The sequence below is a fragment of the Tenebrio molitor genome, chromosome 5 (assembly GCF_963966145.1).
Source record: "Tenebrio molitor chromosome 5, icTenMoli1.1, whole genome shotgun sequence".
Taxonomy (NCBI): domain Eukaryota; kingdom Metazoa; phylum Arthropoda; class Insecta; order Coleoptera; family Tenebrionidae; genus Tenebrio; species Tenebrio molitor.
Window position 1 is genome coordinate 23,549,002 of NC_091050.1, and position 22,013 is coordinate 23,571,014.

Consider the following 22,013-nt stretch of genomic DNA (forward strand, 5'->3'; position numbering starts at 1 on the left):
GGAGTAGATCATTCCTTGTTTATATTTCTTACTTGCGGCTCTCGTCTTGTGTTTATTATTTGTTATTGTTGTTTTGTTTGTTATTTGTTATTTTTTTTTATTTCAGAATATAAGAATAAAAAAGTTACGCGATGACACGGGTTGGGTCTCACGGACCCAAATGCCCTCCAGACCAAAAACGGCTCAGGAATTATTTTAATTAATTCCTACAATCTAAAATACACCAAAAGTTGAGAAGGTACTGAAGAGCCCAATTAAATTACTTAAAATATAATATGAGGTTGTTTTTCGTGGAATGGAGTAGGCCCCTTGCACCGTTTTGAGGGAATCATGGATAGATTTGTTACCATATGCAGAATGGGAATAGTTATTTATGGTATAAGTGGGTTATTTAAGATATTACCCACGAGAGGTATTTGTAACCTACGAGGGCTTGCCCGAGTAGGTTATTACCTCGAGTGGGTAGTACTTAATAACCCACGTATGCCATACAACGTTTTATCCAATATTCCACAATTTTTAGATAATGACATTATTGATGAAATTCTGCTCCCGATGGGTTATGAACGTTAATAACCCACGGTGCTAATGGCAACGTGGGTTATGTATGTTATAACCCACGGTGCAAATGGCAACGTGGGTTAAAACAACAGACTAGTTATAGCCCAGTTTACTCAATTAAAACTAACTAGTAAAACACGATATTACTATTGAATGTTGGATAAATGCCTTTTCGTGTTCGTTTCCTGGGATATATAACTAAATATATAAACTTTCCCGGTTATATACCTAACTTGACATCTGTCAAAGATAACCTCAAAATTTACAATAAAGTAATGTTTTTTAAGACTTTGCCTAAACGAACACGAAAAATGTTATTCAATATTCGTGCGCTGTCAGTTTTCCGGTATTCGGCCTGTTTTGCAGCACTTGGCTGACGCCTCGTGCTTCAAATTTCGGCCTCATACCTGAAAAGTGATCTGACAGCGCTACTCATATGAAAATAACTATTGCGTTTCGTGTTTCAACATGATAACGACCCTAAACACACGGCGCGACTTGTTCAGGAATGGTTTCAGTTTTTCAGAATAACAATGTTGCGATTTTGCAGTGACCAGCACAGTCTCCAGATGTCAACCCGATCGAAAACTTATGGGACGAGGTAGAACGTCAAATTCGCACAACTCGGTTTCCTAATACACAGGCAATGCTTGAAAAAATTAATGAAGTTTGAGCAAATCTTCCAGACAATACCATTCAAAATTTGATTTCCTCAATGCCACGGCGCTGTAGAGCCATTATACGGGTAGATAATAATGGATATTCCATAAATTATTATTATTAGAGTAGTACTATTGATAATTGTTATTTTTTAATGTTCTTTTCAATTGTTGTTTTCGATAAGTTAAATAAAATCATCTTGTATAGAAGTGTTGCTCTACTTCTCGTAAATACTTTAAAAACAGACAACAATGGCAGAAATTTCAATATTTTTGAAAAAGGGACAAATTTTGCAATAAATAAATAACAAGAAAACGTAGCAATAAACGTCAAATGTCACCTGCGTTTTTTTACTCTACTTTTATGCCTTTCATGTACCGTGAGATCGAAAAAAAATTAGAGTGGGCTGACCAAACATTTCAGTTGGCAATTTGTGAGATTTCAATTAACAGATGTCAGTCTTAAAAGTTAGGTTAATACTAAAACAGTGAAATTTAATTTTTTAATTTTGACGGATACTGTGGTGTCGCGGCAGACCGCAGACGTGACGTTGGGTGGAATCCTTCAACTTTAATGGTTTTAAATTAAAAAAAAAAATTTTTCATTGAAAAAGTGGCAAAGTAGAAAAAAAACTGTATGACATCTCGTTTATAAGGCATTTTATCGCACTTACTCCTTTAGGGCACTCCTCGCTACGTTCGTCGTGCTCTAAAACCGTGCGTGCGATAAAATGCTTCTTATAAGACTCGTATCATAATATACTATTTTCTATTTTGCAGCTATAACACAGTCAGTATAACCACAGTATACCTTCTAAGCAGTAGTCGCACTCCACAAAATCTTTGTATTCAGTTGTAAGTCCGCGCTAGTTACTGCGCATAAGAGATCCAATACCCCCGATTTAAATTCCTGTCCGTAACGTTTAATTTCATCTAAAACGCCTGTTAAATTCATTGCGCAGTAACTTGCGCGAAAGCACAACTGTTTCAGAAAACATCAAAGTGCCGACGTCGAGTGAGACTACTGCTTAGAAGGTATACTGTGGTATAACACTCAAACGGGTTTCGAAAAGGAACTCTTTTCGATACGCGTTTCAGGAACATTTACTTAAGTAGTGTTGGCAGTGACTCATAGTCAGTTGTTGCTACGTGATCACTGCATTTCACGACACTTTAAATTCAAAACTTACAATTGCTCGTCTATTTACCAGCGTTACCAACCCTTATATTTGGCAAATATAATTTTCCTGGCATTATGTTTTGAACTTTTTTTTTAATTTAAGGGGCAAAATAGAAAAAATATTGTATTATACTCGTTTTATAAGCCATTTTGTCGCACTTGAACGCGTGCGACAAAATGGTGTCTTATAAAACTCGTATAATAATTTACTATTCTAATTTGCTGTTTTAACAAAGCTGTTAACGCATTCGTTTTAAATGCGTTAATAAGCTATTAACACATCCGAAATCTAGGAACTATTTTCCGTTGGTAACACACATTGCCGACAGTAAATTGACTCTGGTATTCTCTGCTATTTGCCGCATTTCTGGATAATTCATCTTTAATTGCAATTTCACTTGCGAAAAATGACAATTATGTTTAGTCTAGATTCAAATTTAGAATTTTACTTTAAATGTAAACATTGAAATAAATGTGTCACTATGTCACCAACTGTTACAAAAATCCCTAAATTACCAAAATTGATTTTATTTGTAAAAAAAACATGTATTTAATATGCAAATTAGAAAAAATAGCATAAAAAAATACGTTTTATAAAACTTAAGAGCACTCGTCATTTACAGGCACTCCTGCTTGCAGCAGTCGTGCTGTAAATCTGACTCGTGTCTTAATATAAGTTTTTTAAAATTCATGTTTTAATACACTATTCCTTAGCTAGTGCAATGAAACAATGAGATTTAAAACTCACGCATCTTTATTTAACGTCAACGGTGAGCACGGAGCACGCGCACGGCCCTTGCTTATAAATCGATCCCAGTTCCAAGATCCAACGAACAACGATCATCGATCAATCAATATTATCCAGAGAGGTTGTTGTCGGTTGTGGGGGCTCTTATTGTGAAGGAGTAATTTCATGCACAACAGACACACGATAGAGAAAAAAGTGCAAACGTTTTTTAAGGATAAGCTGAACTGTACCAAATGATAGGTTAATTTCTTGGGTTAATCTCTGCAATAATTCTTTGTGCACCCTCTTCAATATTTTCAGCTGATCTTTTTGTCGGTCGTCTACTGCCTTTTTTGCGCAGAACACTACCTGTTTCCAAAAACATGTTTACGCATTTGTAGACTTTCGGGGCAAGCTGTTGGTTAAGTGCCTTGAAAGTCCGGAAACTTTTGTTGAAATTCCTCAAAAACTCGAGGTGTCGAATAGGACCAAGTCTTTCTCTATTGCTGAAGAAACACTGGATAATGAAAATTTGTTGCTCTAAAGTGAACATATTGTAATAGCAAATTTTAATAGTCAATAATTAATACATAATGACAATTACCATTGTAATGACATTTGAATTACCTAAATTTTTACGTGCTGCCAACTGAAATGTATTAATCATGGCAATCTCGATTTTTTTAATTTTCGATCCCACGGTATTTACTAAGTTCACTTGAGTCAACACCGTTTATTCAAGTTTTGGTGACATTTTCAGTGAGCATTTGATGCATTAAAACTTTACAGTGTTACCCATTGTGTATTTTATTAAGTTATGCACTACCTGCAACAAATAATTATTTTAATTGTTTTTGCTTTTGTATTTTAACTGCCGGCTATTATTCGTTACGACATTTGGCTGAGATGGTTTAATTTAAAAATCCAGTTTCTTGAGGTCGACGAATTGTTACGGTACCTACCAAAAATTTTCTTTTTTCAACAAGTGATTACGTTTTCGGTTATAACGTGGACCATAAAATCTTTTATGATCCTGCAAATATTAGCCTACTCGGATAGCGATCGGTCTAATACAATAGCTACCCAATATACAAACCGAATATTTAAAGAAGACGGTCTGTTCTAGTGTAAACAGTAGTGAACAAAACTGGTTGCGATTGACATGTCCCGAAGCAATGACGAGTTCGCAGAACGCGCCGGCCGCCATATGTCATATAACGTGGAACAGAATGACGATTTAATGTAATCAGTACCTACCACTGAATAATGATGGGTGATGCATCTACTTACTCTGCTGTCGGATCGAGTCATCTGTGTTTACCCACTTTCATATGGCGGCAACATAGACAGAGAATAAATAGTGATCAAGACAAACACTGTGCTTTAAACAATCCAATAATGATCCTTAATTAAAAACAAACTCAAGTGTTTGGTTTGTTCTGGTTTCTGTCGCATGTATTGATTCTATAAATGGTTTACTTAGATAACTGAAATTTGCTTTCCGGTTGTAGGTACTTTACGAATTCATTTCTGAAGGAAAAACAAGCCAAACCAAAGAGTTTTTCTCTTGTTAACATCCAAGACTAATATGTAGTTTCCTTGTGAAATAACAGTTTCACGTAAAATTTACTTTGCTGGGATGGAGCTGAAAGGTATCTATCGGTTCGGTAAGATTTTGTCTTTTTTGGTGGGAACAATAGCGAACGACGACTTCTATTTGTCTAACCAAATCGCAGCATTTGTGTTCTTTTATTAAATTGTTATACAGAAACGTTTTGTCAAGCGCCAAGTTTTGTCGTGTTAAGCAAATTGTGAAGATGATTATTACAGACCCTTATTAATGGGACTCCGTAAGTGTATCATAATATGCATTTTTTCTATCTTTGAATTTTAAAATTTCCATCGTTCTATTTTCTTATAATTCCAGAGTTTAAGGTTGAACAATTTAAAAATATAATTAACGAATGTAATCATAATTAATACCGAAAATACATACTTCATTTTTAGAATAGATTTCTTTTAATCCTTAGCATAAGTTTTCAGTATAGGTTATAGGTATGAGATGATAAAAAGGTTCATAAATCATAACATTTCCATCTATGGAGCTTTGAACTGTTAAGATGAATTTTAAAAAGAAACGACAAAGAATATTTTATCATGACGCGACGTGCCGCTTTCTCATTTTTATGGTAACTGAACTTTTCGAATCCCATTTTGTGAGTGATATATTTAACTGTATTGTCTACATTTTTAGGTTTGTCAACGTTTTTACCTTGTGACTTGTTTGTTTACTTTTTATTTATAGTTCTCCATGTACAAAGTGAAATAGCTATCAAGAGTGAATTATTCAGTGAAATTTGTTGTCTGTAATGTGTCGAGATGTAATTTCAATAAAATTTAAACAAAAATTGTGGCTTTTGAGTAGGTAACGACGAGAAAATCTTATACAATGACCTATTATTATCATCTTCTTTTTTGCTCAAAACCAGAATCGTTAACTTCTTTAAACGTAAATCTATATTCAACAATAATAATCAACGTGATGAATACCAACCTATAGAAAGAATCATTTATTAAGAAGGATGAACAATCTAACCACCTAATAATGTGCTAAGCTCAAAAACGTAGATTACTATGTACCTACCAAAAAGTGCCTCAATTCATGAAACATTAGTGCTTATTCTCAATGGACATAAGCTTGACATAAGACATAAGAAATTCATGATACATGCAGTGGGTATACTATTAATTTTTACGTAACTTATGAGAAGTGACCTCAGTTAACATTATTGTTGTGTACAAAAAGGCATGAAGAATCATATTCGAGTTATATGGACACATAAATTATTTTTTTCACTACTAGTCTTAGAAGGCGTCATTATTGACTCTCAAACTGAACCCAGAAGTAGAATTTCTCTCCTACTAGTTAATAATTTTTCATTATTAACCAGTGGTTAATAATAAACAGCCGTCACCTAGCAACGAAAGATTATCTTTGATTTCATTGGTTAACGTAGACAGACGATTTTCAATTTTCATAGCAACCGTGGAAAAATGGAACTCGGATCGTCGCATCGGACAAAATAATTTAATTAATAATTATTATTAGAAAGGGTTTTAACGTATCTAGTAGTGAAAAAAATAATATATACACCACGGTAGAGAAGACAATTTTAAGCCTCGCTTCTTTATAATAATAAACTACCTCGGCTTAAAAAAATGTCTTCTCTACCTTGGTGTATAATTACTATTCTAATTGCCCAAATTTACAAATTATTCTTAGGTATCTCTTATGTATTTCTTATGTCTTATGTCCATTGTGAATAAGCACTATTATACGTTAATACGAGTAAATTATTATTATTATTATTATAAACTGAGCAATATCATAAAAAGGGCAGAAAAATTGAGAGCAGTGTTGTTCTAGTAAGAAAACCCTTTGGCTTACAAGAGCCTATTTATCAGATTCAGTTTGCAGTAAATGAGTGACGCGAGCCATAAACAAAACATTTCTTTTTTCAAGGGCGTCAAAATAATTCGCATCCTTACACCAAATGTAGGTATTAGCAGAAATTAGTGACTATGTCAAAAATAAACACAAATTGCATTTTTCTAACTTTTTAGTTCTACGCTAGGAACAAGAAGTGATGAATTCATTCAATATAAATTAGTTTTTCTAATTTTGACATATAAAGTGACACTTTTCAAAATTAATTGACGTTGGGAAACGTCACACTTTTCGTAACTGGTTACGAAAAGTAAAATCTTTCCTAACTGGTTAGGAAAAATTTATTGTATCATCAATTTGACACTGTCATATTTTTTGTTTTTAAGCAAAATAACCGTGCCTACTTACCTACTTGATATTTTAACACAATAATAATTTATTATTAATGAAATTCATTACTTCGTTTAACGTTTGAAGGAACTTTTTTTTGTCAAAATTAGAAAAAATCTTGTATGTAACACTTTAGGAAATGCAATTTTGTGTAACTCGTGTGATTTTGCGGGATCTCGCTGCGCTCGTCCCGCAAATATTCCACTCGTTACACAAAATAACGCATTTCCTAACTGGTTACATAAATAGCTATTATTGCATCCCCGAAACATTTTGACTGATTTTCATTGAGTAATCTTTTACGTGAAAGGATCATTCTATTTACACTCTTTTTGCAGTCAGTTATTGAGACTAAGATAATAATAAGTTGTTAAGTAGGTATATAGGTGCTTAGCGCATTTGCTTTAAATAACAAGATCAGAAATTTTTTTACGACAACAAATAGAGCGTGAGAAAATGAGTTAATATTGACGCAGAATTTGAAAATTAAATATATTTTTGGATTAATCATAAAATAATTTTTTGAGGCTCTTAACATAACAAAGCAAGAAGTAGAATTAGGAAGGTACCTTTCAGAGATTTCTTTAAAACGTAAAAGTAGGTTACCTATAATAAACTGTAAATTTGAAAAAACTGTGGAAAGATTAAATTAGTTTTACAAATTTCGTATTGTTTCTTGTCGTGTTTTTTATGTCAGAGAAGAATTTTTGCATACAATCGAAATTTTGTATTGCACCGAAAGTAAATGGTAAATGAAAACTGCAGTCTAAATTGGAAAAAAAAAGTGTACCTACTATATAAATCATTTTTTATTGAGAATCTGGGATAAAAGGTATACCTAAGTAGAGATAAGAATAGTTATTTATTATAACAAGTGGCATATTAACAAAAGAAAAAGTTAAAGAAGCTAAATACATATACATGTACATATCTATCTTGAGTGACCTGAGTATAACACCACCTTCAACACCTCTCTTAAACCTATTTAAATCATTTTCAATTTTTTATAATTTTCTCGACGCTGACAATGAGAAATCACTTGATATGCTATTTTATAAATCACAAAGAAGACTTGAATTAGTTGTTACGGTAAGATGTGTTTGTTATTTATTGTCTTATTCTGGTAACACAAATGAACAAACCTATAATAATAATTTTTCCGTGACTTTCTATTATTCTATCACTAGTGAATAATGGTGGTCTCTTGAGAAGCATCGAACAGGAGTCGATTTTTGTTTGTCGTGATACCATTGTTTCGCAAATGTAAATTGTTGATATAGAATTATAACGGCACTTTGTGCGATTATTGGATAATATTTTGTTTCGATAACGTTGATTAAAGCTTAGTTTCGGTATAAAAATATTTGGGGATTTTACCCTTGTCAGTGCATACTTAGATGAGCTGTCGTGCAGTGAGTGCAAGTGTTTTAAGAGAGAAATCAAAATGTATAATCAAAATATCAGCCGGTTATTGTAATTCTGCGGGTTCGAGTCGACTTTGGTTGTTGAATTTATTTATAAATTCTGACAGTGGACGGTTTTCTTGCAGAATAATGTATAAAGAAGCTGGGTTGGGTGGTGGCGAAGCAAATAAGTGTCGCGTAGGGGACAGGGCGACAGGATTCGTTCCGAAATTAGTTCTGTAACGTTATGTATTAGTCGTCGGCGGGATATTCCGGAGATATATGTGTTTTATCTAAAATTTATGGCATTAGTTAGTGTGTTGGAGAAGTTTTAGCGTAATAATGGATAGCATTAAATCCATAAGTGATGAATGCGTCTCAGTTGGGTGAATTCATCATTTATGCGCCTCCGTCAGAGTGGCAGCCGATTACCTATTGATGCTGACCAGAGCGGCAGCGTCCTGCAGGTGACCACGAAGAAGGCCGCACCGATACCTCCACCGGGGGCCAATCAAACCCCACTGATTTGTCACCTGTCTTCATCGGGCCCAACCTACTCACATACTCTACTTGGAATTGGAATTCTACTGGTAATGTGTGCGCGCAATCGCGAATCGCGCACCGCCTCTCGCTGACCCGATAAATTCCTCGGCACTCGAAGAGTGGTTCTTGACGGTTCCGCCGTGGACGCCACACGGTCGCATTTGGCACCAGGTGAGGCCCCGGCCCGACTCTGTCCGACTCGGCACGAACCCGTGCTTCCACGGCTTGCTGCGACGCTCGCCCGCTCAGTTCATTCCAGGATCGCGTGTAAGGTGTTGCTGTCCAACGGTTCTTTCGTTGCTATCGACCGCGTGTTCTGCCCAATATAAACAAATTGGACGCAGAATACGACAGAGTGACTGTGCTCGCCGGTTGTGCTCCCATTGACCGTTCTTACCTTTGTGCTGGGTTGTTTGTGATTTCGGCGACTTTACCATTTCGCACCCGCCACCAAGGCGAACTAGACTGGGGCCATGGTCTGACGACGGAACGACCCGCACCGTTCCTAGAATCGTTTTCGGGGAATATTTTTAAGGCGACTTTCTGTCACTCCGACTCAGATCCATGTAAGTTATTTTACTTTTCACGATTCCGCCCCGCCGAGATTTATACGTTTCACTTTGTGCGACTCTCCTGTTATTTTAACCATCAGACGTCCCGAAATTGCACGTAGCGTTTATTCGAAATTCGGGAACGGGGAATGTTTTAAGGTGGCGCAAATTTAATCATTTTTACGGAGACAGTCTTCGATCAAAGCTTGCCTCCCTGACGTGTTTGTTTTTCAAATTGTTCGCTCGAACCAATCAGATTCTTTCGCCGCTGTCACGTGATGACACCATGCGGTTGGAAAAAAATGTTCTTCGCGTTTTCTTAGCGGCACAGGCGCCGGCTTTTCCTTAATTTTATTTCAATCAGCCCAAATTCAATACTTTCGCAAAAAATTGTGCTTTAAATTGTTAACTGTTCAACTCGCCAAAGCTCCACATAATAGTGTCTCCACGCCGTGGTTGTTAAAAATATTTCTCATATTTTACGTTCTAAAATTGTTTTGAAAGCACCAAATATATAAATAGATTTTTGAAGAGCTTTCTTTTATGTGAGCTTTTTGCCGAGACGATCTGTTACAAATAACTGTCCAATACGAAATAGAATCAAATTAGATTGAGCATGAAAATCCCAGAATTTGTGTAAAAATGTTGTTTAATTTGTGTTGGAATCTAAAACCATTGCAAATAAATGACTCAAACTATCGTTTTTTCTTAATGTCTTTTTTTCAGTAGCTGAGATTACTGAAATCGAATTATGTACTGTAAATGTCAGCTCTATCATTTTGCGTCAATTGAAAATTTCGTGATATGTCACTAAGTTTGCAATATGCAGGTGTATCCAAAACAGTCCCAATTTCACATTTCATCAAGTGGTTAATTTGTATTTGTTGGATTGCCATTGTTTGGTAGGTAACACAGTCTCTATAATCTGACACACCGAAAAGTAAACAGTTTGTCCGTGATGTCAGCTTTCGTAGCAAAGATTTAGATGTATTTCTTTAAAATACATATGTATCAAATATGTAGTGTCGACAGATTTTTTTTAATCATCCAGCGGAAGCTAAAAATTCCTTGGTTTTTCATAAATTGATGCAAAAAATGTGTACTGGGTGCCCCAAAATTCGCGGAACAACTCAATGGGGCAATGTCAACTCATGTTATAAAATGAAAAAAATAATAAAATAATTCTGTAGCTCTTAGGTTTGAAGATATGGGGGCTCAAAAGGTGCAGCTTCGATCTCGTTTATTTTAAATATTAAAAAAGATTTTGACCATTTGTCCTTTACTAGCCAATTCTAAACAATACTGAAGGATTGTGATCAAGTTTGCAATTATTTACTTCATTATTTCTAGCATTTCCAAGAGGTGATTTTATGTCCGTTCTACCTCAAATAACGTATGGCAACATGGCTTTGATTTGTCTCTCATTTCCATGGATACAACAAAAATGAAATATTGGCAAACAATTGGGATGCATAGAATGTTTTAAATGTTGTCACTTTTAGTGTAATGAATATAGGTCCATTTCTTCTACAAAAAAGAAGATTGCTTTTTTTAAAACCATTTTTACCTGATATGTATTTTAATACTTAACAACGTACTGATAAGCTGTTCCGCGAATTTTGGGTCACCCAATATACATTTTTTTATTTCGGATGGTGATTTTTCAACTAGTAGCGAAATGGTATTAGAAACGAGCCTGACACATGATCTTTTTAATATTTCTTGATCTGTTTTAATAGATATTTACAATATTCGAATATACAGGGTGAGTCTGGAGGAACGGCCGAAACTCCATGCGTGTATTTACACGTGAAAATAATGTTAAAAAAACCCATATGTTCTTATCCGATTTTCATTTGTTTTCAAGTTATAGCGTAATTAAAAATTTTATCTAGCGTTCTGCTTGTATCCAATTTTCCCTTGTTTTCACATTCAAAACATTTTGTGATCAGAGTGTGCCATGTTTGAGGCTAAAACACAATTGGCTGGTTGAAAAATGAAGTGTACAAAGTACAAGTGAATGCTAATACTAATTCGACGTATTAGAAATACTTCAGCTAAGAAAGTCATGAAGCAATTAGGAGAGCAGCAAACGCCTTTCGTAGACGAAGCAGAAAATGTTTAGAGGTCAATGGTGGTATTTTTAATCATTTAATAAAAGAACGCTATAATTTGAAAATAAATGAAAATTGGATGAGGACATATGGTTTTTTAAACATTATTTTCACGTGTAAATACACATAGAGTTTCGCTGTTCCTCTCGGTTCACCCTGTATGGAATACTGCATACGGCAATAGAGTTATAGATTTGTCAGTCAGTGGGATGTAAAAAAGTGACAGAATAATAATAAGAATAATAAAAAATAGAACAAATAACACTAACAGAGTTGCCAGTTTGGTGTAGGTAATTGTAAGTTCTTTGAAATATAAATCATCGAGTCTTTTTGTCATAATTAATTTAATAGATTTTATTTACTGATTGCTGAAAAAGAAATCTTTGTCATAGATTATGTTAAAGGTTTAATTTGTTTAGTAGCTTTTACAAAGCGAAAATGGGTGAAATATTAGGGTGTCCAGAAAGTTCTGAGCGTTTTTTAGAAAAATAGATAAAAATAAATAAATATCTACTACTTAAAAAATTAAACAACAATTAAACTAAATATTCGCCGTTATTGTCAATGACTTCCAATCATCTTTGTCCCAAAAACTCAAATCCAGAACGATAGAACATGGGCTCTTTCGTCCGGAACGACTCTTATCTTTAAGACCTTCTTCCCCATTTAGAAATTTCGCAAACCATCACCGACAAGTATACTGTTTTACCGTCCCCGCACCTTCAATTCTGCATATATTTCTTGTCGCTGCTGCCGCTGAATGTCCACATTTAAATTCATATAACATTAAATTACGATTTCGTTCTTTTTCCATGTAAACAATCAATTACCAGAATGTAACCAATTGAAAATTATTTAATTGAGACACGTCAAATTGTTTATGGACAAGTGTACTTCATATTTTTAAAAACTAACAAAAATTACCAATTGATTTTACATTTATTTTATATCGAGAAACAGAATACCACAAAACGCTCAGAACTTTCTGGACAGCCTAATATGATCTTTGCGCTTAGTGTTGCGTTTAAAATTGTAATATGTAACTATCAGAAATAATAAATTATCCCTTCATTAAATGTTGAATGAGTGACCATGTTTCCCACTCAGGCGAATCCTCGATAACAATGCAAAATGGCCATGATACCTAATAATATATAACAACATTTGAGGTTGTCACAATAAATACCCAATCACATAATCAGCGAAGTTTCAATTAAGTGTGAAAAATACGTTATCTATGAGTTTTACAGATTTGGTATATTTATACACTGTGTTTAACCTTAGAGGTTGTTGGAGAAAATTCCGTACTAAGGGTCAAACCTTCCGGGTCGTATGGTAAATTTTCCGCGCAGGTATAATTTTCTGTGAAGATTTTCCCGATCATTTATTTCATGGTTGTACACAATCTATACACATTTTCATTCATCCAACAAATTGATATAGTAAGTTTTTGTTTAGAACAAATGCAATTAGTTTCTTTAAATAGATTATTATGGTTCAATAATTTTTTGTTTGAATTTTTTATTATATTTATCAGTTTAGATTACTAAACTGTGAAATTATCAATCATTATTAGACTTATTGGCCTTGAGATTGAATCAGAAATTTGTTATTCAACTTATTCTAACATTTATTTTTTAAATAAACCATTATGTAATTAAACGATTTGAATTCGAACACGATTTCACGTTGATACCCTATTCTTAACTTCAGTTATGAGTTACAATAAATTTAAACGTTTTTTAAACTATTTATCATTCTTATTTTATCTTTATGTTGCCATTTACATTTTTAATCATATTATATCATATACATTTGTTATGTTTTCCACAAAACAATATTTTGAATTTCAAAATATAATTTCGCTTTACGTGTTTTATGGATTCGTCGCGCAATGTTAAATGTGTTGCCTAAAACACATAATTATGCATGCAACACAACTACAGTGACGTCTGAGATAAAAGTAGGAACAGCTGCGATAATTGCAGCTTTAACGAATAAGTTTGTTGGATTTTTATTAGTTTCAGGTGAGCTTCTCAATTCTGCGAGTTTTGTTGACGTCGGACGTGAAAATAGAAAGCCCTTGAGCTTGCGAAGAGGAATGATCAATGTTGAGTAATTTTTATCGTTTTCAATTTTAAGCTCTTTCAGTGGGAATCGCTTTGAATGTTCGCCACTATAAGAAATCCCTATAATTGCCTTCATTTGGCGTGCTTTGTCATTGAAGAAACCGTTTCCCTTTCCACTCGACGTCTTCTCCGTGGTATATTTATTTGTCGAGTGTCCGTTTCATTGAGTGCACTCGGATCGATATCGTCCCTGATTGAATGGGACTGGGGCCACATGGGACCCCGCGTTATCGGTCCGACTGACATTGCTGATTGCACGTTGGTTTGTTTACATTTGCCAGTTACCGCGATTTCCCTCGCTTATCACCCAGGGTCGAACCAAAACATTGATAAGGTCTGTCCCGAGGACGCTCTTGTTCGCCTCTAGCCTGCATGTCTCTAGTCGTGATATCGCGTGCGGCGGACTGAACCAGCCTTTACCGACTTTACTCCTTTGCATATCGCTTGTAAAAGTCTTGCAATAAACGTCAGGCCGACAGTTTCGCCTTAGATTAGACCCCAAATCGAAATTACGGAGGGTTCCAGGTTAAAATGTTGTAAATAAGGGTTATGTCTCTCTTGGTGGTTTCGCGGGGAGTTTTTATATTGCGCTTGTTGCATCAGAAACAAACTTTTTTCACCTGATGACTCCGCCGGAATCGTATTCGAACCGAGGGGAGGCGCAACTTTCAGACTGCGAGCTCTTGCCGTACTTCGCGGAGTATTCTTAAGAGGTCGGGTGTCTAATGTTTATTTAAATTTTCTTTATGACACAAACCTTTTAAGGAAACACCAATTAAAACAAAGCATCCAATTATTCCGACGAAAAATCTTAAACAACAAACTGATTTTTTTTCTAGCTGTGTAACTGTAGGGTCATTGATCGATGCAAAGGGATAGAGAAGAAGGCACTGGAAGTTTGCAAAAGCGAGGTCATTATTTGTCCCAGTCTCTTTTATTAGAGAAGGTCTGGGCAAGGGGATTAGGGATATCCTGTTAAACAAATTTTTGTTTGCAATAAAAATGTCTCCACATTATAGAGCTTCAGTGTGAAGTTGTTTTAAATTTTTTTCGTTGAACGGTTGCTCCTTTTTGTCTTTTATGTATTGTGGGTTGCATTTTCAATTCCATCGGGGTCATTATTATCTATATATTAATGCTGCCGCTAGATGTATGTTGTTGAAGGATTTAAAAAATATAAACAATCAATACCCAATTAGTATTTTTATATCAGGCGAGTTTTCAGGATCAGGGCGGTGTTCTATTCCAGCTTTATGAGATATTTGAGTGGAATGACATTAAAGACTTCGCACATTTTTGTCTTAGATATTGTGAGACCCTGTCCCAAAATTGGACGTGTCTAAGACCTAACCCTGCTCAGCTTGAGAGTCTAATTTTCTTGCTACAAACCTCAAAGCACTTTACAGAAACCGTAATAACGGGTTCATTTACATTTTTTCAGGCAGGTTGGCAATTGTTGATTAATTTTCCAGTGGTAGTAGGGTGAGATATCAGGAAGAGCACGATCTCTTATCCAAATAAGATTTTAGATGTTTGTTCCTGTGACGATCGTAGAGTGAAGGGTACAGATTTGAGATTCTGTAAAGTAAAGAATCGTCGCTTAATGTTGATAAGAAGAGGCAAATAGTTGTTTGATGTTGAAACTTCAATATCCGAGCCATCAAGTTTTGTTATTAGTGTGTATGACCCAGATCGATTTTCATTATGCATTCACTCGAAACAAGCAGTACATAGTAACGACACAGATGTTATGTCATTCGCTTATTTAGATGTTTATTCCGGCATTTCGTTCCACCTTACGTGATGAGTATCCGTGTGGGGGCGAGTCCAATTTAAAAATTCACTTATTTCATCATATTTTTATGTGGAAAGCCCCCATAAACCGGAATGCAAATCAGCCGTTTCGATTCCGGCCTATCCAATCCGGGTAGCACGTCGACATAAAGTCGAATGCGATTCAGTTCCATTAAATTCTGCGTCACGGTATTTGTCGTAAATTGTTAAACCTTTTCCTAGTTGAGAAGTTTTTCCCAAAGAGACTATATATGTGTTTAGAGTCGGACTCCTTCGGGCTCGTGAGTGTATCTGTTCCAACGGAACTTCCAACCTGTGGCACACGATATACAAGATACACCTCATGCCTAGTCGGAGGATGAGGTCGTCTGCTGCTCGGATAATGCTGGAACGGCTGTCTCTTCGCTTCGACCACGCTTTTTCTACACCACGGGGTTATTTATAATCTTGTCTTGGTCGACTTCGGTCGACTTGGTGGCCACGGTCGCTAGACGGCTGCACTCTGATGACGTCACTTTATACAGGGGATCGAATTTTGGCATTCGCACTCAGACAAACTCTCTCAATCTAACTCCATTATTGATTTTTTTATTTATCGAAAAATGGGTATCGTATTGAGGAGAACCTACAGATAACGATTTCCTTACACAATAACGCCCACTTGCGTTTATCGGTGAAAGATAAATAGAAAAAAGAAAACTTACCTATACAGAACATTTTGCAAAAATAACTGCTGCATAAAATTATAATTAAAGTCATAATACAAAAAATAATCTAATTCATAAATTATGTAATCTAATAAAGACTACATAAAAATGTTAATGTTAGATAAAAATTAATAAGTACCGCATAAAGAATAATAAAGATACATGTTTATTTATATTCACTTTTTGCAAAATACACTGCGCACCAAATAAATATAACACCACAAGGTATTATATTAAATTCATTAGAACATTTAATGATTTCAGCTCAGGGGAATATGTTTTTATTTGTCATATTTTGACGAATACACTTTACCCACACGCCATTAAAGGTACTGAATTCCATATTAGGTCGTAGCTTTTTTCAGTTAAAAAAATTGCTTTCGAATTTTTGATTTTACAAGATACGAATTTCAATGAAAATTGAACGTATCAAGTGCATTGTTATCAAGGCGAAGTCTAGAGTTACTGGGTAGGTGAACATTAAAATATTTTCTTTGCAATGCACTGTTTGAACTTGAGTCACAGTACATCTATATTATGGAATTTACTGATAAAATATTCAACTCCACTTTATTTATACGTTGAGTTTTTACGAATTTTTAGGTTGAAAAAATCTACATCAAAAATCTAGAAGTGGGACTAGCCAAGATAATTTAGTCGAATTGAGTCTAGTACATGCTCTTGGTCATAATTTTTTTAAACATGTGGTACACATTCGACCTGTACAGCTGATCGAAATTTTTTGCCAGTATCTATGTCGTTTTTATAGAGCAGTAAAATGTGTGAGTTGTCAAACTCGCATAAAAGCCCCCTTTCAATGTAGATTTTTTTAATTTTATAACATGTTTTTAAATTTGATTTTAATTGAAACTAGTAGTGGTAAATTAGTTTGTCTGCAGACATAAAATATCACACACAATTGTTAATAAAATGATGTAATTTCTCTGTGGTGTGCAAAACTTAGATTGTTTAAATTTCATGGGTCTTCTGCGGTAGATTTTAGAAAGTCGTTTATGTGGAGTTGTATCTAAAATTTACAGTTCATAATGTCAGGAGTTCTTTAGGGATCTGAATGTTTCTTATATACATTATATGATTATATTCGTACAGAAGCTTCAAAACCATTCGTTTTGCAAAAATGATGTGGAGGAAAATACGGATTGAGATCTCTAAGCAGTAACTTTCTGTTGTGGCAAAAGCTTAATCCCGATAAGTGTTTCGTCATATGTTTTTCATCTATCAGACTAAAACAACATTTTAGATGGCCTTTAGATTAAAATAAATGATAAGAAACATAAATGTAAAAAATTGTATGTAAGTACTTATTACATTATTCAATGACAACACAAGTCATCTTTTTGATTTTATTAAAAAGAAACTTACTTTCATAAAGTAAAACTATCTATTAATTTACGTACTATGAGTACTTACTGCTTAAGTAAACTACTTATTATTTGCTATAATTGCAATAAGCAGAAAATATTTGACACACCTGTGCACACATTTAAAGGTACAACACCATTAAGAATTGCGCTCAGTATCATGATTGATTAGTTTTCAAAAATCCATTACATATTATTTTTTTGATCACACTATATTATATTCAATAATATCGCGTGTTCATTTAAATTTATCCTCAAAGTTGACATTGAAGATGGATTGTGAACTCACCACTTGTCAGTTTGCAGAGTAAAAACACAAACAATGCAAAAAGTGAGGTTAGATTTAAACAGCTGATCCGTTATCTGTAATCCATGGTGCGTTCACAATCGACTCTTCAACACCAACTTTGCGGATCAATTTAAATGAACATTCCATATTAGAAAGCTCAAAAAAATTTGAACATGCTTCAAATTTGTATAAGTACAAAAAAAATAAATGTATAAAAATGTTCGTACATATTAATTTTAAGTTGTTTAAAAACCTTATGCTAACCTTTTATGTTTATTTTAAATTACGGTTTAATCTTTTTTGCGTCAGCAAATTCTAAACTCTGTTTCGCAGATGTTTAATTAATTGTTGATTAGAACAATAAATCATATCATAGTATTCTTTGTTCGTGATTAACTAAAAAAAATGGAATAACATAAATAAATTATCTTTTAATGTAAAATAATTAATTTTTTTGCCTCACATTTTCTTTGTATTAATGTTTTTATTAAATTTATGTTGCACCGGAGTACCACTGCTGATCAACTTTTTTCTTTAATTTTTCCTCTATGTACTTCGAAGAGTACAAGTAGTCTTTCCAGTGAGGGCGCAATTGAGAATTATTAATTGGGGACCTTTGGTACTGAATGTGACGTTCTGCGAAATAGTGGCCACACTGTAATATAGTGTTTTGTGCTCTAGTACACAATTCGAAGCGATTTTTCCTGTCAGTAGAGAATGACAGACGTGTACAGGTGACATTCCAATACATTCTAAAGTTAAACTTGTTGATAGAGAGCCAAGTCATGGGTTTTCATTCCAGTTGAAATAATAACAGTACTTTTAATTCAATTGATAAATTTTTATTATGTTTCTCGTTTCGTTTTTTTAATCTTAATGATATATTCGAAAAGGCGACTAGTTTTATGGTCTATGCTTGGGCATTTCAGTAACAACTCGTGTAATTTATGTTACTGTCAAGACATAAACATTGATATAAAATCTATATTTCTTTAGTAGTCGAGGTAACCTTAAACCTTGTGTCACATGAAATTTCCAACGACATTTTTTCCGCCATCACTGTCCAAATTCCTGTTTCAGAAATTTGTGGAAGCCAAACTTCTCCCACAGTTGTTTTCATATTTTCACCTCGCGTTCCATATGGAAGTTTAATGGTCTTTGTGCGGATAAGCGACTTGATGAATTTACTAAAACGAATAAAATTATACGTACACAGTCATGAAACAATGCACGGTCCCAACCACAATACATTGCAAGATTGAACTGTCTAGATATTTAAAAAAGAGGGTCATTTGCTTCGTTATTAAAATAGAAATCATACTTCAACACTATAATGATGGCCGATTAAATCTCACTTGTACCTGTACCACCGTTTTGGTAATTGTATGCACATAGATTTGCATACATTCAAAACTGTTTTCGATTCCAACGCTCGCCAGTTCATCTCTGTTTTCTTTGTAATTACGTGATGATTAAAAAATATCGTACGGGTCGTTTGGAGGCCACTTTCTGACTCACGGGTTCATGGTTAAAACTAGTGTGAATTTTCGTCGTGGCAAAGAACACTTTTCACCTGAGCGTTCAATCAAATCCTGCGAGAGTTGTAATTATGTCCAACTCATTATGGTCTCGTTTTTACGTTAGTTCAATTAAAAACCCAAACTGGTTGGGCAGGATACTGTCCTAGGATTTTACATTATCATGTGAATGGGTAATCAGGCAAAAACTGACATACGGTGGCTACTTTTGGCCGCTCTTGTTTATTTTGGATCCCGTTCGTCTAATTAAATCCGACGGCTATTACTTATTCTAAACTCTCTTTTACTTTTATTATTCCCAAAATAGAAAGCTTAATTGATTCGAAATTAATCGGGCTCCGGCGGGGGAGGACATAAAACACCCTAAATTCCTCGTGTACCGTCGTAGCAGACGTTATTAAACAAATCGAACTTTTTTATCTTACCTTAGTGTATCGAGTACTGCATCGTGTTTTGTCGTCATAACCTTTTTATTGCCCGGCATTAAAGTAGTACAGTAAATGTTCTAAAATGTAGCGCTCCAATGAGGAATATTTTTCTTTTAAATGCATCATATAATTTGTAATTGTTTCCTTTATGGCTCCGATCAAGAAGATATGTAAATTACATGTCCAGACGGTGAATATAATTAACATTTTTAACTCCTCCGAGACCGTTTCGACGAATCTCTATTGTCTATTAAGGTGAAGGTGGTTCAGGATTCGACTGGTGTTTATTCCACTCACTAAATAAACACATTTTCTCTTCTCGATTCACAGAAATGGGAAATTTTTTCAGAGGTAATTCAACAACCTACGATCGACTTGATCCAGAGTTCACCATAAATAATCATTCTGAATAGCTTCCAATGAGCTCCTACTAAAAGGTTTTCTGTTATTATTTAAACCAACATTTAAACCAGAAACTCGATATGTACTGATCGGTTTGCGTTATTTATGTCGTTCTTCTATTTTAAATTATAAAATTATTGGCTTCTCTATTACGGTAACTGTTCAAATACATATATGTTTTCAATTTTTATAACAATTTAGAACTTGTTGTCAGAATGGAATTGTTATTGTACAACGTATAAAATCTATAAAAATAAACAAAGAATCAACTGCTTTGATGGAGTTTGAAAAAGGTTTTACATTTTTATCAATGCCTTATTTAATTTATACATTCAAGTATCGTCTTTTCATTGTTATTTTATATTTTTTTCGCTGTATACATATATGAATCTATACCTATTAATTTTATTTACTTTTGTGTTTTGCAACATTTTGAAACTGTTTTTACTTTTGGGTACAACGCGAAAGGAAAACATTTTCAGCTTAGATTGTGTAGGATGAAGATTTTTGTTTGAGATATTTTTCACAAAAGTCGGCACGAACTAATCAGATCAATAACTCAGAGTGTAATTAGCAGAACTGGCAAACTGAATGCTTACATTTCTGAAGGCTGAAGGATAGTGTAACAATACTCACATTTTAAGAGCGGAAACAATGGGAGCGAGATAGAAAGCGCACGTGTAATTTTTGTAACCATGTTTGTAATTGTAAACCGAAATTATTATAGTATTCGTTGAACCGTAACAGAAACCATAAACTGGAGGTGAGAATTCTCTACACCACATTTTTATTTATTCATATTCTAATACGTGTAAAGTCGAGTGGGCGAACGCTTAAAGACTTATTGTTACAAAAATTATGATTTTTTTTCTACTTTATCGATATGAATAGCGAACTTGAAATGAACCAATTCAATGGGCTTTCGTTAACCGATTGTGCAAATGATGCTTATTTAGCGTGTCTATCAATTTTGTCGCTTTCATTATGTCAAAAGGAAAACAGTGGAGAATTGAGGATTTCGTTTAATAACAGACAAGATCTAACCATTTCGTGACCACTTCCGGACTGAAGCGGAAATGGTCGTGTCATGCAATGATGGAATTAGACACAGATCGCCGTACATTTCTGTTGTGTAGTGTTAAAGTCGATACTATTTCCAACAGCTTGTAGCGTAATGCTTAGATCAAGGTTTCACGTGGATACTGTCTATTTACGCAGACATGATCAAGGCTTTTGATCGTCTTGATCATAACGTAACCTTGGTTTTTCAAACTCGTTGATTACATTTTTCTTTTTCTATTTTTGTGAGCAGGAAATAATTTGTTGTTCACTTTTTTGGATTTCGCATGTGTTGAGCACGGAAAGAAGAGCTGAATTTTACTTAGAATATCACTACTACAATGTATGTCGACTATAGGAATGAGGCTCGACTATTCTATTAGTAGAAAGTGTTTTTCTGAAATTTCAATGGAAGAATCATATACAGGGTGACTGACGAAAAACCTTTGATGCTGTATCTTGCTTATTTTTTATCCGATTTGAATAAATCACACATCAAATGAAATAATTTTGAAAACACTTCAATACCAACTAAATAAAAAAAATATATTGCGTCCAGTTTTTGACAGATGAACATCAGCTTCTTTTTTTCAAATAGCACTGTTAATTTTTTTTATTGAGTATTGTAGAGATTTGTCTTCTGAATATAAAAATGCAAAAAACTATACCCATTCATGAAACAAAAGTCAAGAAATTAAAGAGTAAATGT

General features: G+C 34.2%; 1 protein-coding gene across 2 annotated transcripts in view; it reads left to right on the top strand.

The window, feature by feature from the left end:
• Positions 1-9,040: 9,040 nt before the first annotated feature.
• Positions 9,041-22,013, top strand: part of LOC138130946 (LIM domain transcription factor LMO4.1) — a 249,212-nt gene continuing 236,239 nt past the window's right edge. For both annotated transcript variants that reach the window (XM_069047669.1, XM_069047671.1), the window contains exon 1: positions 9,041-9,477. The gene's annotated coding sequence lies outside the window, so the exon portion shown is untranslated. The remainder of the gene's footprint in view (positions 9,478-22,013) is intronic.